Source organism: Pinus tabuliformis, chromosome 7 (genome assembly GCF_031772625.1).
Source record: "Pinus tabuliformis cultivar Carrire ecotype Pingquan chromosome 7, CPIR1, whole genome shotgun sequence".
In the NCBI taxonomy this organism is placed as follows: domain Eukaryota; kingdom Viridiplantae; phylum Streptophyta; class Pinopsida; order Pinales; family Pinaceae; genus Pinus; species Pinus tabuliformis.
In genome coordinates, this window is record NC_142293.1 from 949293746 (window position 1) to 949317201 (window position 23456).

General features: G+C 39.8%; 1 pseudogene; it reads left to right on the plus strand.

The window, feature by feature from the left end:
• The first annotated feature begins 266 nt into the window (after positions 1 to 266).
• On the plus strand, positions 267 to 22419 carry LOC149250766 (GTP-binding nuclear protein Ran1B-like; annotated as a pseudogene).
• Positions 22420 to 23456: the final 1037 nt, after the last annotated feature.

Here is a 23456-nt window from a genome sequence, read left to right on the forward strand (position 1 = left end):
TTTAAGACAAAACTTTATATTTAATACAAAAGTAGTTTGAGACAAAAATTTAAAGACAAAAAATTTATATTTAAGACAAAAATAGTTTAAGACAAAATTATTTTAAGACAAAAACAATTTAAGACAAAATTATTTTAAGGCAAAACTTTATATTTAAGACAAAAGCATTTTGAGACAAAAATATTTTAAGACAAATCTTTATATTTAATACAATGACCACTTTAGATCAAACCTATGTTTAATACGATATTTCACTTCGAATGAAAATGGAGGGCAACACTGAGTTTCAGGGTGATTTGCGCGCGCGTTCTGAACTGGAGCTCCCGTGCCCCTGCTTCCTCGGCCCCTGCAGCCCTCCGCAGGCACCCTGCCTAGCAGCCCCTGCTGCTAGGCTCTCAATCCTTCCCGGCATCCCCGCAATCGGACTCTGCCTCCCTCCTCCGGCCAGTGTTGTTGCTGGCACAACGTCCGTGTCTGGGTTTTGCGATCGCAGAGGAGCGTAGGCACGACCATGAGTGCGCCTGGGGGTGGGGAGCCTTCTCCCACCCCACCAATCTCTTCAAAAGAATCATTCAGAAGATTTCTCTCACAGAAAGGGAAGAAACATTTGATTCCAGAAGCCCCAAAATTCATCAAAAAATTGGAGGAAATTCCTAAAATCGCCCTGCCAGAAGACCAACCGATAAAAATCGCCCTAGTCTTGGCTGACAGAGGGTTGGTAGGACAATTTATGGGATTTTGTCCCTCTACAAAAACAACAGATGACTGGATCCAACGTAACTAGAGGCCCTAGATGGAAAACAATGTGATCTGCTATGTTGTTGGAAGAGGGTATTTTATTTTCTAGTTCACCTCCAAAGAAGATCAAGATTTGGTTTTTAGAAACGGTCCGTATTTTATGGGAAATCAGGGTCTGTATCTTAATAAGTGGACCCCTGACTTTGATCCCTCAACCGATACTGCTAAAGAGGTCCCAGTCTGGGTCCGGCTTCCCAATCTTCTAATCCATTGCTGGAGCTATCACACCTTGCAGAAGATTGGAAATGGCCTAGGCCATTTCATTGACAAAGAAGATAACAAGGGCCAATATACTTACACAAGAATCTGTGTGGAAGTCGATCTGGAAGCTGGACTGCCCGAAGCGGTAAAATTACAGGCAGAGAATGGCATCACTATCAAAAATTGGATTACGAGCAAGGATAATTTTAGGGGCGAATGTTCGCCCTTTGGCGAAATTAAGGGGTTTTAAATTTTTAGTGGGCGAATATTTTGTATCATAGTACATTTTTACAAATCACCTCAAATAGCCCACCTTATTTTAAGGGAGAGGGTAAAAAAGGTAAATTTAGCCCTTGAAATTAGGACTTACAACCTTCCATTAGCCCATTTTCAAGAATAGGTTTTATTTAAGTGAATCCATTTTCCCATTTTCAAGAATAGGTTTTATTTAAGTGAATCCTATGGGCCAAATACCATATTTATAAAAGAGGTATGGTAAATTAATAAAAATATAAATAAATGAGAGGTATGGTAAATAAATGAAACATTTTTTATATTTACTCCATAAGTCACCTTATATACATGTAAGGGTGTAAACAAATAAAAATATAAGTAAAGTGGAGGTATGGTAAATAAATAAAACGTCTTTTTATACTTACTCAAAAGGTATGGTAAATAAATAAAAATATAAATAAACTAGACGTATCGTAAATAAATAAAACCTCTTTTTATATTTAGTCCATAACCCTCGTTCTATTTATGAAGGCTCAAGAAAGAAGTTTTATTTAAGTGAATTCTATGGGCCAAATACCATATTTGTAAAAGAGGTATGGTAAATTAATAAAAATATAAATAAACCAGAGGTATGGTAAACAAATAAAACATTTTTTTATATTTACTCCATAAGTCACCTTATATTTACGAACACTCAAAAAATGGGTTATATTTAGGTGAAACCTATGGCCAAAATACTATGGGACAAATACCATGGACTAGATTGTTATTAATACCATGCAAAAAACCATTATTAAACCCAATATTAGAATTAATAAAAATAAAAATGGCACATGGTATTGACCCATGGTATTCACCTGGAATGTAGCCTATTTAAATGGGGGAATTAAACCAGCATGTAGCCTATGCTAAGATTCATTAGGACTTTACAAAGTTTTATTATTTAGTGAAAGACTCGCCAAGATCTTACAAGATTTTATAATTGAGTAAAATATTCGCCATGCCTGGTGAGAGATTCGCCAAAAAATTATATATACATATTATATTATTGATAAAATCGCCTTCCATTTTTCCTATATACCATGGAGATTCGCCCATTTATTATATTTATAAATTTAGGAGGGGTTCTTAAAATTTTCCCTGATTACGAGCAACTACCTTTCAAATGCAGAACCTATCACGAACATGGACACTTCCAACAAAATTTCCCAAAAGCTCCAACCGGGGACAAAGTGAACAAAGAAGGATGGAAAGAAATAAAAAAGGGCAAGGCAATCCCAAAACCGACTGACAAGAAAAATTCAAGGCCATTGGTGAATCCCCAGCCTAAACCAAAAGCCAAAGAAGTTCCAAAAGAGGGTTCTTCCTCTGGGGTAAAGACAAATGCCATTGGAACCCAAGAGGAACCAAAAGACCCGTCAAAGAAAGTGAAAGAAGCAGACACAAAGTCAACTCTTCCTCCATCAGAGGATGAACAAGGGGAAAAAGAAGAAAACGATGAGCGCATCAGTCTGGGCTCCGATTTTGAGGGAGATTCAGAAGATGGAGTCTCAGATTTAGACAGCTCGCAAGTCACTCCTATCAAGTCGGCCAGGGGTCAAAAGTCCAAGAAGAAACAGAGAGAGGAAAAAACTTATCTGGATGTTCTCCAAGTCTCTCAGAAAACGCTCAAAGGAATGATAAATACTAGATCTAGGCGCAAGCATGGTCATGCTCCAAAAGGAGCCACAACCTTCCAAGCTAGTAAATAAGGAAATACGTCTCCTGGAATTGCAGAGGGTTAGGTAGCAGGTTGAAAGAATAAGCTCTGAAAGACATTGTAAGGATGTACTCGCTTGAAATCCTTCTCATCCAGGAGACAAAACTGGAGGACCTTCTAGTCCTCCAAGCAAGCAAAACATTCTGGCATAAAAGCCAAGGGAGAGCAGTCAGCGCTAGAGGGGCCTCTGGAGGGATTGCCTCCTTTTGGGACAACTCCAAATATAATTTGATTCACGAAGAATGTTTCCGCCATTGGCTACTCACTAAGCTCCTCCATAAAGAATCTAGCCACCAAGTAAGTATGTTTAATCTTTATGCTCCGATCTTACCATCTGAGAAAAAAATTTGTTGGGACTCGCTCCAGTCCTATCTTTTCTTGCACAACCCAGAAAATATTATTATTGCAGGTGATCTGAATGTTACGCTAGTTGTAGAAGAGAAAAAGTGGGGCTCACTGGCCAAGGACGCTGCTAGAGAATGGGTTGAAGACCTCATTTTAGATTGGGAATTGGAGGATATCAAGCCCACATATGGGAAATTCACCTGGTCAAACAAAATGATAGGCCCCAGGCACATTGCTACTCGCCTGGACTGATTTCTAGTCCAATCCTCCTTCTTGACTTGTGGTCTAATGGCCACCTCTAAAATTCTACCGAACTACACCTCTGACCATAAACCCATTCTGCTTGAGCTCTCCTTGGATGGAAATCTTGGCCCCATTCCCTTTAGATTTAGTTCTCTATGGATTCATCAAGAAGGATTCCAAGAGGTGGTCTTCGAGGCATGGAACTGGCAAGTTCATGAAGGATCCCCTTTCTTTGTGTGGGACGAAAAAATGAGGAGACTTAAAAGGGAACTCAAGGAGTGGGCTAAAAGGCTGAAAACACCCACTGCCAAAAGAAAGGGGATGCATGACAGTTTAGCAGGCCATCAATTAACAAAGGAGAATTCTGATGTAACTCAAATCCTTCTTCAAAAAGAAGTAGAGCTGCAAAAGTATCTCCATAGAGCAAGTAGGGATGAAGAAGAGTTCTGGAGACAGAAGTCCAAAAATCTTTGGTTACAGGCGGGAGACAAAAATACAAGCTACTTCCATAAGAAAGCTGAAGCACGCAAGCACTTCAAAATAGTAAATGAAATTCACTATCAAAACACTGTGGTTAAAGATTCTAAAGGCATAAAGTGAGCAGCCCACTCCTTCTTCAAAGATCTTTACTCTTCCCCGAAAGACCCTCCTATTGATTCTCAAGCCTATCCGATTGATCTTATTCCTCACTGTGTTCAAGATTCTAAGAATATTATGCTGATTGCTCTGATCAGTACGAATGTGATTAAAGAAGCTTTAGATTACATGGATTCGGATAAAGCCTCGGGCCCTCATGGGTTCACTGGAAGGTTCTACCTGACTTGATGGCCTACAATTAAAAGAGACCTTCTGAGAATGATCCGTAAATCTCAGACCTGCACCAAGATTGGAGGCAATACCAACTCGGCCTTCCTTGCCTTGATTTCGAAAGACAAAGTTGCCACCGATTTCAGCAAATTCAGGCCCATCTCTTTGTGTAATACAAGTTATAAGCTAATTACAAAAATAATAGCCAACTGTATTAAGAAAATTCTGTCAATCATCATCCCTGAAAACCAAGGAGGATTCATAAAAGGGAGAAAGATTCTTGACAATATTGTGCTGGTGCAGGAAGCAATTCACTAAAGCTGTCATCGAAAAGAGAAAGGCATGGTGATTAAGCTAGATTTGACAAATGCCTTTCACAGGGTGAGACATGATTTCCTATTTTCTATGATGGATAAATTTGGCTTCTCAAAAGTTCTCATAACTTGGGTGAAAGCTTGCATTGCCCCCCTTGGATAGCGCCTCTGGTTAATGGTCGTTCAACGGAATTTTTCCAGGCCTCGAGGGGGCTAAGACAAGGTTTCCCTTTGTCCCCGCTTCTTTACGCCATTCAAGCTTCGGTGCTCAACTTCCAGCTAGACTACTATTAACAGATCCAAACTCTGCCAAGCCTGAGAATGGCTCACAATGTTAAAGACATAAAGCATGCCCAGTTTGCTGATGATACATTATTGCTTGGAGGAGCTAGCATAAATTCTGCTAGAACCTTCAAGAAGGAGCTGGACATTTATAGGGAGGTTTCAAGCAGCAATATTAACTATCTAAAAAGCACAATCTATGGCTAGAATTGCTCGATCAAAGATTTGACAGACATAACAAGGCTATTAGAAATGGAAAAGAACCCTGACCTAAGAGTCATTTAAGTATCTTGGGATCCCAATCTTCAAATCAAATCCTAAGGTAGCTCACTGGATGCGCCTTCTAGACAAGCTAAAAATTAGCATACAAGCTTGGGGAACCTCATGGTTGAATAATGTTGGGAAGGTAATCCTTATGAAATTTGTTCTCATAAGTCTCCCAGTTTATCAAAACTCTATTCTACTAGCCCCTAAAACCTTTATTAGTAAAGTGGATGGTCTCCTGAGAAGATTTCTGTGGGAGGGAGGGAAAAATAATTAAAGAAGGTTCCATTTAGTTAATTGGGATGCTATTAAGAAGTCATTCTTGGAAGGAGGTCTCCAAATGCGGGATCTGGTAGCCCAAAATCTTGCTTTGGGCTCCAAGCTCCTTTGGAACATTGTTTCTCGGAATCCTAGTTGGAGAAAGAGAGTTCTGTGGAAAAATTATTTTCATGGGAAACATTTGAGGTGCTTGGACTAGCCTCCTAGAATTTCCAAAGGATCACCAGTTTTCAAACTCTGTCTCACAGCTTTGAAAATTTTCTGTCATAAGCTTTATTGGATCCCAAGTAATGGGAAAAAAATAAAAATTTGGGAAGATTTGATTCTTGGAGATCAGCCCTTGAATCAGATGGAAGAACTAGAAAATATCAGAGCTTGGCTTTAGGCCAGCAATCTGGAAACCCTTTGGGACATATCCAATTGTACAAATGATGCAGAAAATCTATGGGATGGTTGGAATTTGGGGGAGGTCCCTCATTGGCTGGATGGTTAAGCCAATTTATTGTTGGATTTCCTCCAAGGAAAATCTCCCTTAAATGCCTCTTCTAAGGAGAAAAGAGGGTGGGGTTCTCTTTCAGGCTCTTACTCAGTAGCAGAAGGTTACAAAAGTATGATGGTTGTCCCTATCGTCCCCCCAGAGCCAACTCAATGGAAATTTATTTGGTCTTTTCCTGCTCTCCCCAAAATTGACTTCTTTTGTTGAACTCTGGTGCATAAAAGTATCCTCACTAGAGATAACCTTAGGAAGCGCGGAATGGAAGGTCCCTCCAGGTGCCCTCTTTCTGCATCGGATGAAGAAATAGCTAACCACCTGTTCTTATTGTGCCCCTTTGCTCAAGAAGTTTGGAAGGGTGTCCTGAGGTTAGGACTTGAAAAAATAGAGCTTCCACGAAATATTCAGGACCTGCTAAGAAACTGGGCCAAGTTATCCCCGCTTTGTCTCTCCAAAAAAAGCCTTCTCACGACTGGCTAGATGTGAATACCCAAATTCACATGTTGGAAATTGTGGTTGGAGAGGAACAACAAAATATTTAGGGAGGAGAGTTGTAACCCGGTCAGAAGTATCACTAAGATCAAAGATCTATTTGGGGAGGCCTTAGAAACCAAACCCACCATAAGAAATGGCATGATTCTAGACAGCGAGGAAGATCAATGGTTGAAAGAGCTTGTTCCAAATCATCAGAATAGATCCATTCCTCCTGCTAAAGCCCCTTCTCATTGGGAAATTCGTCTGGAAGAACAGGAATTCATCAAATGGAGATCTGCTTTGGATGATCACTACCTATTCTTCGATGGGGCCTCTAAAGGTAACCCAAGAAAGGCGGGTGGCGGGGGAGTTATCTTAAGCCCAGGTGGCTCAACTGAGCTATGCTTTGCTTAGTGTCTGGGGCATGAAACAAACAATAGAGCAGAGGCTCTTCCTTTGTGGTAGGGTCTAAATCTGGCTATCAAAAGGAATCTCCTCTCCATCTCAGTCTTTGGAGACTCCAGACTAATTATACATGTCATGAACTCTCAAAAGATCCCTTCTCAGGTGCAGTTAGCCCCCATCCTCAAAAAAATCAGAGTATTGTTGCCCAAGTTCCACAAAATCTCCTTCTATCATGTTCTGAGGAAGTCAAACTCACAGGCGGATTTGGTAGCCAACCTAGGCTCTCTCAAGAGCAGGGAATCTCTGTTAGTAAATGATGTTGAATTGGATTGCAACATTCCTTAATTTTGGAGTTGTCTAGGCCTCTATTCCTTTGAGCATTTCCCTGATTCAGATTCTCCAGACTTCGGGACCGAACCATTTTGTGTTGGTTGCTGTTAGGAAATGCGGACTCATCCACAAGGGAAAATTCAAAATGCAATCGTGGCATTTTCGATCTCTGTTCGTCGTTGGAACTCATTGCTGCATCTGGGTAGGTGCTGGGGAGTTCACGAGGGCCTCTTCAAGGCCAATTTACTGCTCTTGGCATTCTTGAACACTATATAACACTCCGCCAGACATTTCAAAAAGAAAACACAATGATTCTTGGGATGATCCGGCACTTCGGCGCGTTGGATCTCCTCTCTGCAAGCTAGGAAGCAGAGCTACATCACGGAAAGCAAAAGCAGCGGAATTTCAAGGCACCATTCTGAAACCAAATCAAGTTATTTTTCAAGCCTCTATCTGCATTCACAGTGTAACTCATTCAGCGGACTATTCAAAAGAAAAATCTTCTTTCCCCACCGACTATAACAAGGAAATACAGGGTTTCAGTGTTAAAGTCCTCGGCAGCTGATTTGCCAAATTTTAAATAAAAACTAACCGTTTATGTCAAAAAAAAAATGGAGAGAGGAGCGCTTAGGGTTTGATACTGCTCTGCAACTAGCAGACCTTCACAGATTGCATCGTTCTGCGATTAACCTTCAACCATAAGGCAACTACAACATAATAAGTAACAACTATCGCGCAATGGAATCCCCTCAGGGGGAGGACATGATGCCGCCCCCCTCTGATACGGGAAACGGCCTGCGATAGACTAAAAATGTCAGGATGGACCATCCAGAAGATACATCAATAGAGAATGAAAATACGCCAACGAATAACAACATAAATGAAGAACCACGAGTGACGTCAAAAACCTGCAAGCTGATAGCAGTTGACAGACCCAAAATCGAGCTCCCAAGTCAGCACATCAACACTCAGATCTAGTTTATGAGGGATCATGCTTTGAAAGGAAAGTTCATAGGCCTTTGGCCAATGGAGAAAGCTTTGCACAGCTGGATCGCAGCCAAATGGAAGCCAAAAGAGCATATAACACTGCAGTTAGGGCCTAAGGGCTTCTTTACTGCCATTTTCAATTGTCTGGAGGACCGAAACCGGGTATTGGATGGAGGACCATATTTCTTCAACGTAGCAGGGCTGTACCTAAGAGGATGGATCGAACGCTTTAACCCAAACAAGGAAGATCTGAGCTGGGCCCCGATGTGGTTGCGCCTTTATTCTCTCCCTCTAGAGTATTGGGATGAAGACTCTTTGCGAGACATTGGGAATGGTTTAGGTGAATTCATCAAAGTGGAAGAGGAGACAGAGATGAAGCGATACACCTCCTGTGCGTGGATCTGTGTATACATACACCTCAGCAAAGCTCTCCTGGATGCGGTAAGCCTCTACCATGATGATTATGAGTGGTTACAAATAATAGATTACGAGCATGTACCATTCCGCTGTCGAAAATGCCATGCCCTGGGACATTTATTCCGAGACTGTCCTTCCAATATGAAATCCACGAACACCCCTTCAATGGACAAATCTGACCCAGATGGGTTCACAAAAGTTCCCAATTGCAAAAAGACCCATAAAAATCCCTCCACCTCAGTCAAAAAACCTGTCACCAGCACCTCCTTTCCTTCAACAAGCAACAGCTTTGAAATCCTGCTCCAGTCGAAGGTTGATATTTTAGATAATCAGAAACAAGTTGAAGCCATTCCTAAGACTTCTGCCCATTCTGCTCCATCAAGCTCAAAGAAAGCCCTCACTTCTAAGCAACCCACGGACACCAAAATGCCCTCTCCCAGTAACATGCAAAAAAGGACTGCTCAAGGTATGGAGGTAGATAGCACTCAGATGCAGCTCACGATTGTAGATGATTCAGAGGTAGAGCAGGAAATAGTATAGCACATGGAAGAGGAACTGGAGAGCTTCGACATCGGAGATCTAGATATACTGGGACTTGAACAGGCTTGTAAGAAAAAGGAATATGAAAAAATTCCTGAGCGACGGCTAAAGAACTTAGAAGTAATTCTCTCAAGAGCGCAGAAGCAAAGATCATTAGGAATCCAAACTGGTAGTCAGTAGGATGGAAGAAATATCTTCAAAGACAACAAGAAACGAGGACGGAAAACTGATCTTCAGAGAACCATCCACATAGGGGAGATGCTGGTGGAATCTGGAAGATACTCCAACCTCACCAAATACTATAATTCCCTTCCCAATCATGAATCATGAAGCTCATCTCATGGAACATCAGAGGGTTGAACAGCCCGGGGAAGGGACGATTAATAAAGAACATGCTACAATAGGAAAAGCCTCAAATTCTCTTCTTGCAGGAGACCAAGTGTAATTCCACAACGTTGGATCAGATCCTTGCCAAAGCATGGCCAAGAAGCAAAGAAGTGGCGGTGGAAGCCATGGGAGCCTCAGGAGGGCTAGCCATCATTTGGGATGATAGAGCTATAACACTTACCAACATACATGCCAGTAAGCACTTTATTCAGGCCAAGTTTCATTTAACAGGGACAAATGTTCATGGACACTTAACTAATGTCTACTTCCCCCAGGAGGCAACAAACAAAGTAGACACACTGAACACCCTAACTCAGATCAACTCAGAAAGATCCCACCCACTTTGGATCACAGGAGGGGACTTCAACATGATTACAAGATTGGAGGAAAAAAGAGGATAGATCAAGCTGGACTGTGAAAGCATGCACTTCAAAAACTACATTCATAACAACAGGCTTATAGATATGGAATTCAACAATGGAGTTTATACTTGGAACAACAAGTGTGCAGATGCCCACCAAATTGCATCTCTGTTAGACATATTTTTGATCTCTGATAACGCAATACATCTTGGCAGGGATCTCTTGGCCTCTATATTGCCACTCTCTAGCTCGGACCATTGGCCTATTAGGCTTCACTGGCAAAGACTGGGAGACAATGTTCACAGGCCCTTTTGCTTTGAAGCCTTTTGGCTGAATCACCGCGATTTTCATAACCTGATAACAGAGACATGGAGAAATTTCACACCACCAAAAGGTGCAAAAGTGTACAAACTCCAATGTCAACCTTTTGATCGCGTGCGAGATTTTGAACCGAAGCTCCCGTGCCCCTGCAACCTCGCCTCCTGTGGCCCTCCACAGGCCTCCCACCTGGCAACCCCTGCTGCTGGTCCTCTAGTCTTCCTCCTCGGCACCCCCGCAGTCGGGCTCTTCCCTCCTCCTCTGGCCAGTGTTGCGACTGGCTCCTTTCTGGCCTTTCCATGGCTAGGATCGACCCCTCCCAGATGCAAGGCAATGAAGACCAGGCTGAGATCTTCGCCTCTCTCATTTTTGAAAATGCTGCCATCTGAAACAAACCCACAACTTCAAAGTTCGTCAAGAAACTGGCTGACATCCCAGAAATATCCCTTCCCCCTAGTCTCCCAAGGAAGGCAGTGATCTCTCTATTATATAGAGGTCTACTTGGAAAATTTACTGCCCTGTGGCCCTCTCCCAGAGATGTACAGAAATGGGTGGAGTGCAACAGGAACGCTAACATCCAAGGAAAAATTGCAATAAGATTTTGTGGAAGGGGTTACTACACATTCCTCTTTGAAACCAAAGAAGACTGGAATCTCATCTTCAGAAATGGTCCCTACTTCATGGATTCGAGAGGTCTCTATCTAAACAGATAGCCCCTAACTTCGACCCAGAAATGGATATACCTAATGCAGTCTCGGTTTAAGTTCACTTGCCCCATCTCCCTCTTCATTGTTATGGAGATGAATCGGTCAAAGCCATTGGGAACGTTGTCGGAAAATACATCGACATATGCGAACCAAAGGACAACATGCACGCATGTGCAAGGATCTGTGTTGAAGTCGACTTAGGAAAGGGCCTTCCGGAAGCAATCAAGATCAAAGTGGACCAATGGACCCATATTCAGTAGCTGGACTACGAAAAAATCTCGTTGAAATGTAAGGTATGCCATGAATATGATCATTTTGCTAATAGGTGTAGTAAACTAAAAGAAAATGAAATGAATGAAAATGCTGAAGCCAGTGAAGACACATGGGAACAAGTAAAAAAAATAAAGCAAACCCCAATCAATCTGGCCCAAAACCAAAGCCTCCCCCAGAAATCCAAGCTGCATCCTTCTCCCCCCCTCCCATCTTGACTCAGCCATTACCCTCTACATCAAACCGCTTCGAATCTTTGGAGGAAGAAGACTCCTCATCGCCCCACTCTCCTCCTGATCCCCAAGAGACCCCTCTCCCTGAAAAGCCAATGCCAAGACAATATCAAAACCTCATTGCCTCTTACTATTTCCTCTCAGCTCTTCTTGATCCTCCCCTCAACAAAAACACCAGAAGCTCATCTAAAGATCACGGGGGTTCTAGTGAACCCTCCAAGAAACCTGTCCCAGCCAGGAAATTTGCTAAGCAGCATAGGGATGAGAACACGCAAAGTGACATAGCAATGGGAACACAGACACCCATAGAAACTTATATCCTAGGGCAGCATGACAAGAAAACAATCAACAAGGACCAAGGGGGGCAAGCATCTCCCCGCATACCGCATATCCAATGATGAAAATATTATCTTGGAACATCAGGGGACTTGGGCACCCCTCTAAAGTAGTAGCCCTAAGGGATATTATCATTTCTGAGAAGCCAGGAATTATTATGTTACAAGAATCAAAACAAAACCACAAGGAAATGAATAAAGTCATTGAGTAGCAGAGACAGTATAGAGGAAGCATTAGTGAGGCAAGAGGAGCCTCAGGAGGAATAACAACAATTTGGAATCAAGGTATATGGAACTGTATTTCGGAAACGATAAATCAACACTCGATCAAAACAACTCTAGAAAATAAAGCAGATCAACAAGCCATTATCATCTACAACATCTATGTGCCGAATCACTGCAGAGATAAGGATAGTTGTTGGCATGATCTAAAAGATAGTCTGGACGCAAAAGAGAACACTAACATTATTCTAGGAGGTGACTTTAATTTAATCCTCCACGCCAATGAAAAAAGGGGAGGCAGTTTTACGCCTGATCCATATAAAATACAGTTGGAAAATATCATGCAGGAGCATGATCTTATGGATGTCCCTCCAGAAAACCGTAGATACACCTTGAACAACCGCAGGATGGGTGCTAGTAACATCATGGAGCGGTTGGACAGAATTCTCATCAATATTACACTTCTCTCTACTTTCTCCGTTGGATATTCTAACATTCTAACGTGCTCTGCCTCCGACCACTTCCCAATAACTCTAACACTGGAAAATCATAGGCCACTTGGGCCCATTCCATTCAGATACAGTTCTCTCTGGAATGATATACCAACAGTTGTAGGAATTGTTTACAACTCTTGGATCCAACACATGGAAGGCCCTCCCAGTTTCATTTAGGAAACAAAACTACGGAAAACAAAACAAGCCATCAAAGAATGGGCTAAAACAAAGTATCAACAACCAGAGAAGGTAAAAAAAAATTAAGAACAATATGGAGAGTATCTAAAGAGAAATAGAGGATAATGGCCTTTTCCAAGAGAACAAACAATAGGAAAATGAAATCTACTTACAGCTATATCGAGTTAACAGAGAAGAGGAAACAAAATGGAGGCTCAAGTCGAGACAATTATGGTTACAAGGGGGTGACAAGAACTCAGTTTTTTTCACAAGCAAACGACATCCAGAAAGATAAGGAATAATGTTAGCTCCATCCTAGATGCAGAAGGTGATAGACAAAGCACTCAGGAAGCCATTCAAAGAGCTGCTACAGATCAGTATCGGCACCTGCTAACGGAAACAAAGAAAGCATAGGATTATACAGATTTATAGCAGCATCTCCCAATAGGGATAAGCAGGGAAATGAATGACATTTTAAGCAAGGAGATAGATGAGGAGGAAATCAGGAGATCTATTTGGACTCTTCAACCTGATAAAGCCCCGGGATCGGATGGCTTTCCCATCTGCTTTTATCGAGCATTCTGGGGAATTATTAAAAAGGACTTGAGAAAAATTCTCAATTGGATCCAACGAAAAGGCAAAATAGGAGGATATACCAATGCTACTCATCTAGCACTCATCCCCAAAGAAAACAGGCCATCTTCCTTTGCTCATTTCAGGCCCATATCACTCTGTAATCGTCCTATAAAATCTTGGCAAAAATCATTGCTACCCGCCTAAAGCCTTTGCTCCCTTCTCTCATTTCCGAAAATCAAGGGGGATTCTTAGCCAATAGACAAATAACTTATTCCATTTTACTTGTGCAAGAAGCCATCCATTCGAGTCAAACTAGAAATGAGAAAGGGTTTATCCTCAAGCTTGATCTGGCCAATGCATTTGACAGAGTGAGACACTCCTTCCTCTTGGCAGCTTTGAAGAAGATGGGATTTGATGACCGCTTTCCCAACCTCATTCGAGCCTGCATTTCGGGGCCATGGATCTCCCTTCTTGTAAATGGTAGACTTGGAGAAGTTTTACAATCCTCCAGAGGCCTCCGACAAGGTTGCCCCCTCTCTCCTTATCTCTTCATTCTAATGGCTGAATCCTTCAACAGAGCATTGGACTTCAGCTAGAGGGTTGGCTTAATGACACGAATAAAATTTGGGGATGGGGTCAAGAACATAAATCATTCACAATTTGTCGATGACACATTGCTGATTGGAGGGGCCTCCACCACAATAGCCAAGCGCTTCAAATATCTCCTTGACAAATACATGAGCTACTCTGGCGGAATGGTAAATAATTTGAAAAGCTGCATATAAGGCTGGAACACAACAGTACAGGTGCTTCACAATATCGCCATCATCTTTGGAGTCACATGAAAGTATGATTGGACTCACTTCTCTTACTTGGGCATGCCTGTAAGTGCTAGACCTTTGAGAGTAGAAGTCTGGGACACAATAGTTGACAAAGTGAAAAGAAAAGTGCAGCAGTGGGGATCTATTTGGCTCAAAAATGTTGGCTGCCTCACTTTTCTTAAGTTAGGTATATCTTTTCTCCCCCTATATACTTTTTCTCTTCTTCAAGCTCCGACCTCCTTCCACAACAAAATGGAAATCGTCCTTCGCCAATTCCTATGGTAGGGGGGGGAAATGATAAAAAGAAATTCAACTTGATTAATTGGAAGCAGGTGATCCCACCCCAAGACCGAGGAGGTATTGGAATTAGATCTCCTAAATTTCTCAATTTAACCTTTGGAGGAAAAATTTTCTGGAGACTCATTACTGGACTCCCAGCATGGTGGAAAAAAGTTCGAGAAATTAAATACCTCAATTTTCCTAGACAACAGCTTCTTGATCAAGATATTCCCAATAGAGAATCCTCCAAAATTTGGTGATTATGCAAGAGAGAAATTCCACTAATTGCTCCAAATACTTCAAAAATCCCCAAGGGAGGTGCAATCATCAATATTGGAGCAGACAGAATCAGCGGTCAGAAGCCAATAAATAGACATGGGGGAGTCCTTGCTATCCTTTCCTTTTTTGAATGAACAGGCATTCATTACCTGGACCAGATCTCCCAATGGGATCCTCACACCTTTTTTTGGTCAGGTTGGGCCTTCCCAGCCGTACCCAATAGTCTTAACACAAGACTTTTTGTCCTTCAATCCCTTTTGCACACTATAGCCCATATCAAAAAGAACAATCTTGATGTGTTTCGTTGGGACCTATCCAGATCCTCTTACACCATCCAAGCTGCTCACCATTATATTTGCAACATCAGCTACCCCATGCCAAGTTGGCACCACTGGAAGGTATGATAGAATATTAGGACCGCATGAAGACCAAGAAACCCAAGGTATGATAGAATATTAGGACCGCATGAAGCCTCCATGTGATGCATAACCCTTTGGAGGCTAGGTATGGAAAACAAAGCACATCTTTTGAAATAGACCTCTTAATGTAGCTTAAAAGTTTGCTTATCATTGTCGTATCATTCTGTCTTCAATGACATTCATGGTTGCAAGAATTGAAAGTCATTCCATGTGTTTGATCTACGTATCTTGCTCCCTTTCACTTATTTATTACATAGCTTAGAAGATGAAGAGTATTACCACTTGTTTATTTAAGCTACTGAGGTTGTGACCAACATGATCTTATGACTAACTCGGCACAATGCAAGGCATCCTAAGTGGGATGAAAGATGTTTGATGATATGTATGTAGTCAGTACACTTCTCTGCATTACACCTTTGCATTAATCCTTGCTTTCTATCTTGCATGTACCCTCATCGCTTGTCAAATTTGGCTACCTGCTGCCAATAGTCTCTTAGCTCTTTCCTAACAAAGCAGGTGAAGGAATTTCCTTCAACATGATTTCTTCAAGGCTCTCCATAGAAATTATAGAGCTAAGAGAAGGAGATGTGGGATCTCACTATCAAACTCTTGAAAATACTTTGCATGTTCGAATATATCCAAATAATTAAGCTACCACTCAACAACATTGTCAATCTTGGAAGACTCACTTCATCATAGAGATGGTATGCTTTGGAGGTATGAGTACCCAAAGAAGATACATTTGTGATTCCTTGCACTAAGTTTTTTTATCTTTTCCTTAGGTATGAAGGCATAATATGAGGAACCAAAACACCTGAGATGCCTCACCGAAGGAATGTGGCCATACCACATTTCATAGGGAGTCTTGTTTCTAATAGCAAGAGTTGGACACATATTATTTATATACACAACACATAGAACCACATCATCCCAAAACCTTATGAACTTAACATGTGAACTATGCCAAGTTCATAGTGAAAGTAATACATTCCAATGAACTATGTGTTGAAAAATGCAGCAAGAAATTCTCAATTTGATTTTTCCTTGATTAAATTGAAAAAATTCAAATTTCCACATCAACAGACAACTTGGATGATGTTAAATTGTGTGAATTAACTTTGAGAGAGCAATAGAGTAGGTTTGTGTCTTGTGATTTTGATTAAAACTTCATAAGTAGTTGCAACTCTACACCATAATTTCTACAAGGATGGTGGAGGAAAATTACAGAATATTTGTTAGTAGACAATATCCCTACTTAAAAGTATCTATGACAACTTTTGCGAGAAGAAGACGTTGAGGATAAAATATTGGATTGTGGAAGAATTAGTCACAAAATTGACAAGGGCAATAATTTTGGTTGCAGGTGTGGAGGTAGATGGATTAAATGTAATTGTGTAGTAGACAAGTCACAACTACTCCTTTGATATTTGTCGATGATGTGTTACTATTTGGTAGATTGACCTCTTTTGATCGGTATCTGCATTCCTTATGAATAATAATAAATCTCATATGATTTCCGCTTACCGAGATGATGTATTAGTACTAGAGATTTATCATAATTTTGGTGTTATCTCCACTGCATTAGATGTAGATTTTGAAAATATTAGATTTATGCTCCAACATATTGTTATGGAATTAAGGATTGGAGTTTACTTAGAGAAAATCCACTGTAAACTTTTATCATGGGGAGAGAGGTGGCTCTCCCTAGGAGGCAAGTTGACTCTATTTCAAGCAGTCCTTCAGAGAATCTATGTATATTGGCTTCATATTTTCGCTCTGCTTAAGAATATCAATAAATGTATATTTTTGGCTTCATCTTGGCATGAGACAATGTGTCGTAAAGGACAGAGTGGGCTGGTTGTTGTTTACTATGTATGGAGGTGATGGATAGCTAGACTCATCTATTTCTTTGATTCTCCTCGGAAAAATAATTTTGGAATGGTGTATTTAATATGTTGCATTTACACGCAGATTATAACTACTCTTTTGTGGTTGATTGTATTCGAGACTGGATTATTGAATATAAAACATTTGGACCACTTCCAACATACATTGGGGTTTCGACCCAAATAATGAATTATTGTCTTGAGCTCCTTTGTTGTGATACATCCACCTCCATCCTTGTCAAAAAATCTAAAAGCCTCCCTGAACTTAGACATAACCTCCATCCCATATTCTTTTAGTAGCTAAAACCCTTCTCTCATTTTCTGACCAGGCCAATCTACCCTCCATCCCTTATTTTCTCATGAGCCCTGTGTAAACCACCATTTCATTCAAGGATGGGGAATTTGATGCGTACTCTAACCATATTTGTTAGACACTTTCCCCCTTTTCTTGCTTATTCATTCATTGCCAAACACTATACCACTAGTTCTAAGAATCTTGTGGATACTTATGACATCATTTTACATCAGTATGGCCACCTTTAATAGGTATACAATAGATTCAAGACATGACATATAGACACATGAGTATGTGACTTCATTATATCTTATGTTGGATTAGATCACTAAAAAATCACTTTTTATATGATTAAACAATATGGTTATGGTACTCTTCTTTTTTATTCATTTCAATAATTTTTAGCTCTAAGATCCCTCCTTCTTCACCTTGTTTCTTCAGTTTAGAGCAAGTGGGTGGTTGGTTCATTGGTGGTTGGTTGGTTCATATCAATTAGTGAGTAAAGAGATCAACTACCTCAAATATAAACTATGGGGAAATCAAATTCTCATGGAGTAGGAATAAGTCACTCCTTCTTTAATGATTGAAGAAAAAGAAACTCAAGGAAATCAACACCAATGAAGGAGAGACACTAAGTCCAAATGAAAAGATCAAAGAAGTAGCATATAACCCCTATGCCACCCTATATATTGAAACTAGGAGCCAAGATATCTTGAGTACAAATATTATGCATGAAAATAATCCATTTGTGTCTAAAATCATTGCTAATATATCAAAAAGTATACTCCCTAAGATTATCTTAGAATCCCGAGGTGATTTTGTGAGGAAGAGACAAATTATGGAAAATATCATCCTTATACATGAAGTTATCCCCTTTAGTATGAATAATGAGGAAACCTAGATGATCCTTAAGTTGGATATGGAAAATGTCTTTAATTGTGTCAAGCATAGCTTCATGTTTGGGTTCCTTTAGAAATTTGGGTTTAATACAGGATTCATTGCTTGGATATCCACATGTATCAACAATTTGTTGGTTTATCCTTTATGCAATGGGTTCTATATGCATTTTTTTGTGTTAGGACTTTTTTAGGGTTGGCCCTTATCAACTTTCATGTATATCATCATGGTAGAATCCCTTATCTAGAAATGGAATATAAATTGTTTTGATAGCTTATTTCAAGTATGTATGATTGGTGGAATCAAGTCATTCATAAGAAGAATCTAGGAGTGTGACGTCATTTCCTTGATCAGGTCATAAAAGTTAGAAAAGGTTCACAAGTCTAGAGGATTATCAATGTTGTTTTCCCTCCTTAATATTAACTAACTTTATTTCCAATAAATAATGAGCATATCAACATTTGGCATGAGAGTATCATGGGGAGGACTCCTTTATCTCAACATTAAAACCTTTTCACCCCTAAAAAATTGTGGAACACTATGGGTCGTCATATCTTTTGTTTCGCTTTACATATCTAAAGAGGAAAGGTTGTGATTTCAAATTCAATCATCTAATCTATTTGTTGCAGGTAGATCTAAGCCATATTTTAAGAAAATTGAATTCATCTTTAGCCATTTCCTCCTTCACACAAATGGCTAGGATTTGAAGTATCAAGCTCTATTTTAAAATGAGATTCTATTAAGACTCGTCTAATATTATGTTTGGATTTTGGGCCTAATCTTGAATCAAAATATATTTTGAGGAGCCTAAGAGGGTTTTAAAGTTGATTTATAGCTTCAAAATTGATTTTTTTTTAATTTATGGAGCTAACCCGATTTACTTACAGGCTTAGGAGTTTTAGACACCAAATTCATTTGAAAATTTTGGCAAATTTTATTCGAGCTTTTCATGGGATTTTTGATGCAGTTTTGATTTGACTTTTGGAAGTACTCTGGACTTTGACTAAATCGCATTTTGGGGCTTCTCTTAGCATAAACATCATGCATATGATGCTTATGAGGTTTCATTGATCTTGAGGATGCGACAATGTTCACCGTTGATTGCTTTAAGCATATGGAGGAGGATTAACTAGATTTGCCTTCATAAGTGAATATTTTCCACTAATGCAACCAATGTTTTCGCCAATGTAATAAACACAACACTCCAAGAGAGGGTATAAGGATTATTTCCACGTAGAAAATCTTAGTCAGCACAATATGAATTATGTAATTCCCCAATGCCACAACCTGAACAACGAGTGACGATACATAACAAAACATGTATTGAAATAAAATTTATTATGAAAGCGTAAGCTCCCCAGGAAAATATCATATAGAAGTAGGATAAAGCATTTAATGTTGACGTTTCCTTATCTGCATTGGCTTTTGGAAAACCTACAGTCAAGGCATTTGGATTTCTTTTCTGGCCTCTAAAGCGATTACGAGGCAAACGAGCCCCTGGCCTCGCCAGACATCTGGTTAAGACCACAATCTCATGATGTACTGTCATAACCCCATTTCTCAAGAATAATATATATATATATATATAGTCATAAGGTTTTACATACCCGAGATTACCCTTTGGAATTATATATACAATTTCCTATGATTCATTTACCTTATGTCACTTTATGCACGTCAATTGTCATACGGGTATGGTTTAAGGGATTGGTGTACTTCTTTTTAACATTAATAAAAATCTCTGTAATATGGTTTGGACGCATGTTAACCACGCGACAATGGTTCCGGGGGTAACTTTGCGTTTTCCCTTTAGCCATCACGTCGCACCCCTTATCCATTACTGTGAGAATTATCTCCTGCTCTACATCGTACTGTACGAGGCTGGCAGGCTGTCCAGTCTTTTTTCCTTGTATCAACAGTGGAGGGCACACTTTGTAATCCAACGGTGGAGGATCATCTCTGCAAGCTGTCGCCTAAACTGACGCTTGCCTTGGGTGATGGGATCATTTTTTTGGGAACTTTCTCTATGGCTTTGCTCTGGTTCAGTACATGCATTCCGTCTCGGAGAGCCTAGCTCACAAACCCTGTTCAAATGTCTGAGGATTCATTTCCAAACCCTACAGGTAGATAACCGCACAATGTCTTGTTCCTTCTGTAACCTTTTGGCTATGCATTCTTTTCGATTTACTGATAAAATTCTCGATTATGCTCATGCATCGTGTGTCTGTAGGGTTACTCGGCAATGGGGTCCTCCTACAGCATTGGAACGAGTGTTGTTGGTTCGTTGGCCGGAGTTTTCTTTAATGCTAAGTGTCTTGGCAAGCACGAGGATAAATTCCTTGAGTTTTTGTTTTACTGCGGTTTGCATTACTTCTATTTTTGTCTAACATGTGCTATTCGGGTTGTTCCTTGTACAGATTAGGCACCCGTTCCTCACACGGCCTAAAGACTAAGGAAAACCCCACCCCTGTTCTATTTCGAGTTCCAGGTATGGGGAATCCTACTGGCCGCGGCTATGTCTGTTTTTCTTTAGAGTTTTTCTTGTGTTTAGAGGAGGGTAACCCTCTAGGTCACCTTTATTTTTGATTGAAACAACATGGGGAGGGTTATTCATTCCCTCCAGGCTCCAGTTACCATGGACATGACAAATGTAATTTTAGACTCTTGAATTTGGATGTTTGACTGCAATTCCTCTGCTCGGACAATTGTAATTGTATATATACTTTAACACACACCTATGCTTATTTTGCTCACAGGATATTAGTCTCCTTGTTTACTGGACTATAATTTATTGTGAGGGTATACTACTTTTAACGACAGACTATTTTTTCCTCGATTATGCTTGTTTAAAGGTTACCACACCGTGGCCTTTCTGTACAGGAATTTGTACTTGTTTTTGTTTTATGAGTTCACAGTATTGCACAACTTTTATCTATGTCATGTTTTTTGTTTGGTTTAGCTGCACATTCCTATACAGTTTATACAATGTTTTATGTAATTGACTGAAGAGGGTCTTATCCCTTAAGCTTACAACATCCCTTGTTGAGAGGGTCCAAAACCTCCCCCTCAATTACAGTGTTCTTTTGAATTAATTCCTGATTGCTTCCAGGTTATTAATACTTGTATGCTGGGAAGAGTTAAAACGCGGACACGATAATAACCCTACCAACCTGTTGTTCCATTCTATTCCAAACCTAGTTTTCCTTTTTGGGTGTTCCATTTGGCTTAGATAATGTCCACAGAGTGGGTCTCCAGCTGCACCACTCTGCTTTTTGGCCTTCATTATTACAGAGGAAATGCTCTAACGCATCTTAACACAACCTGCAATAATCTCTGCCTTAGATTAGGGTCGACACAGTTTGCGGCAAGCAGACGTTGTTTTATTTTATTTTTTTCTAATTATATACACCTATGTCTCTTAAAGAAAGGGGCTCGGCCCAAAGGTTGTAAGCCATTACTAAGTAATGTTGGTCTTGAGTTGATTCCATTCACTCGTCTAATTTCGGGTCTGCCTAAGCATTTATTTGTTTCCTTCTTATTTACTGATTGGTATTTTGTTTGTTGTAGTATTCATGGGCAATGTCAAGTTATCATGTTTGATGTAACTGCAAGATTGACTTACAAGAATGTCCCAACATGGCACATAGATCTTTGCAGGTATCTCTTTTACAGAGGGGTTGGATCTCTAAGTAGAAATGAAGGTTCCTTAATTGTGTGGTGGCACAACTACCTAAATCGATTAGCTAAATATCTTTGTGAATTTCAGGGTGTGTGAGAACATTCCTATTGTTCTTTATGGAAACAAGGTTGATGTGAAGAATAGGCAAGTGAAATCTAAGAAAGTTACCTTTCATAGAAAGAAGAATCTTCAGTACTATGAGATATCTGCAAAAGGTAACTACAACTTTGAGAAGCCATTCCTGTACTTGGCACGGAAGCTCCCAGAGTGAGCCTTTAATCTAGTTTCTGATGCTCCCTAATATGAATGTTATATTAAAAAATTTGCATTTATTCTATAATGGGTTATTTTTATAGGGATCCAAACCTTAATTTTGTGGAGTCACCTGCTCTTGCTCCTCCTGAGGTTCAGATAGACCTTGCAACCCAGCAGCAATAAGTAGAATGTTATTTTCTTATTATTTTTTGTTAACTTTTAGTGAAATAATTTGTTCCATTTCTAAAAGATTGAAACTTTGGCTTACAATATTTTATGTAGTCAAGTACGAGGAAGAACTTGTAGCAGCTGTGGCCCAACCCCTTCTAGATGACGATGATGATGCTTTTGAATAGCTTTGTTAAGATGATTTTGTATATTTAGCGATTGGCGGATTCAATTAGTTTTGTATCATTGGAGTTTTCTCTTGAGTTCCAAAATTTAATTCTGATTTGTATTTGGGGCTTAGAATAGCATTATCGCATCTCTCTATATGTGATTTGGGTACTGTGCAGATGTTTTCATTAGTGGAGTTGTCTAAGATATCTTAGTTCAACTCCATTACAGAGCTATTTTTATATGCTAAGACAGTTTTTTCCGTTATATACTCTTGCACATTTTGCACAAGAACTTTTTGTACTCTTCAAATATTTCAAGAATGCTCAAGTGCATTTCGTTGTGTATTGTTGGGGGAAATGCTAGTTGCGATGATTGTTGCCTGTAATATATTATGGCTTGTTAAAACTTTCTCTGAAAATTCTAGCTATGTCTGAGGATTTATTTTAACTTTGAAATTGGTTTACATAGTTGATAACTGTGGCTATCAAGCCTGCCTGGGTATTCTTGTGGGTATGTTGTCTATCGAACACATAAGGTATCGCCATTTCATTAATTTGGTTCTCGATTGATTTTTGCATAAAGATTCGCATTGTCTAAATCTAAAGTCGTTTCCATTCAACAGTCTGCTGATTCTTCTTTAACTATAGTTAAACTGGCAGATGGAACGCTTATCAAAGCTAAGGTAGCATCTTAAATCCAAACTTCTGACTCCCATTTGAAGTAGATATTAAAGCTTTATAAGATGGCACGCTGTTGAAAAGTTGACAATAATTAAATATGCTGGCTGGACATTGCATTTATATATGGGTGGCCATGTTAAGCTCATGTCATATATCCCGCTGCAATTTTTTTTTTAATATATACATATACACACATCTATAACTTATTGACATTGATTTACAATGGAATATTTTTTTTTTTTTTAACTTTATGATATTTGTTGTCCTCCCTAACGAGTAAGTAATTTCAAGTATTTATAAATTTTCAAGTGTTTTTCAAATTATGCTTTTGCCATAAGTTTGGAACCCTTGGAAATGTTAGAAAGAGTTCGATT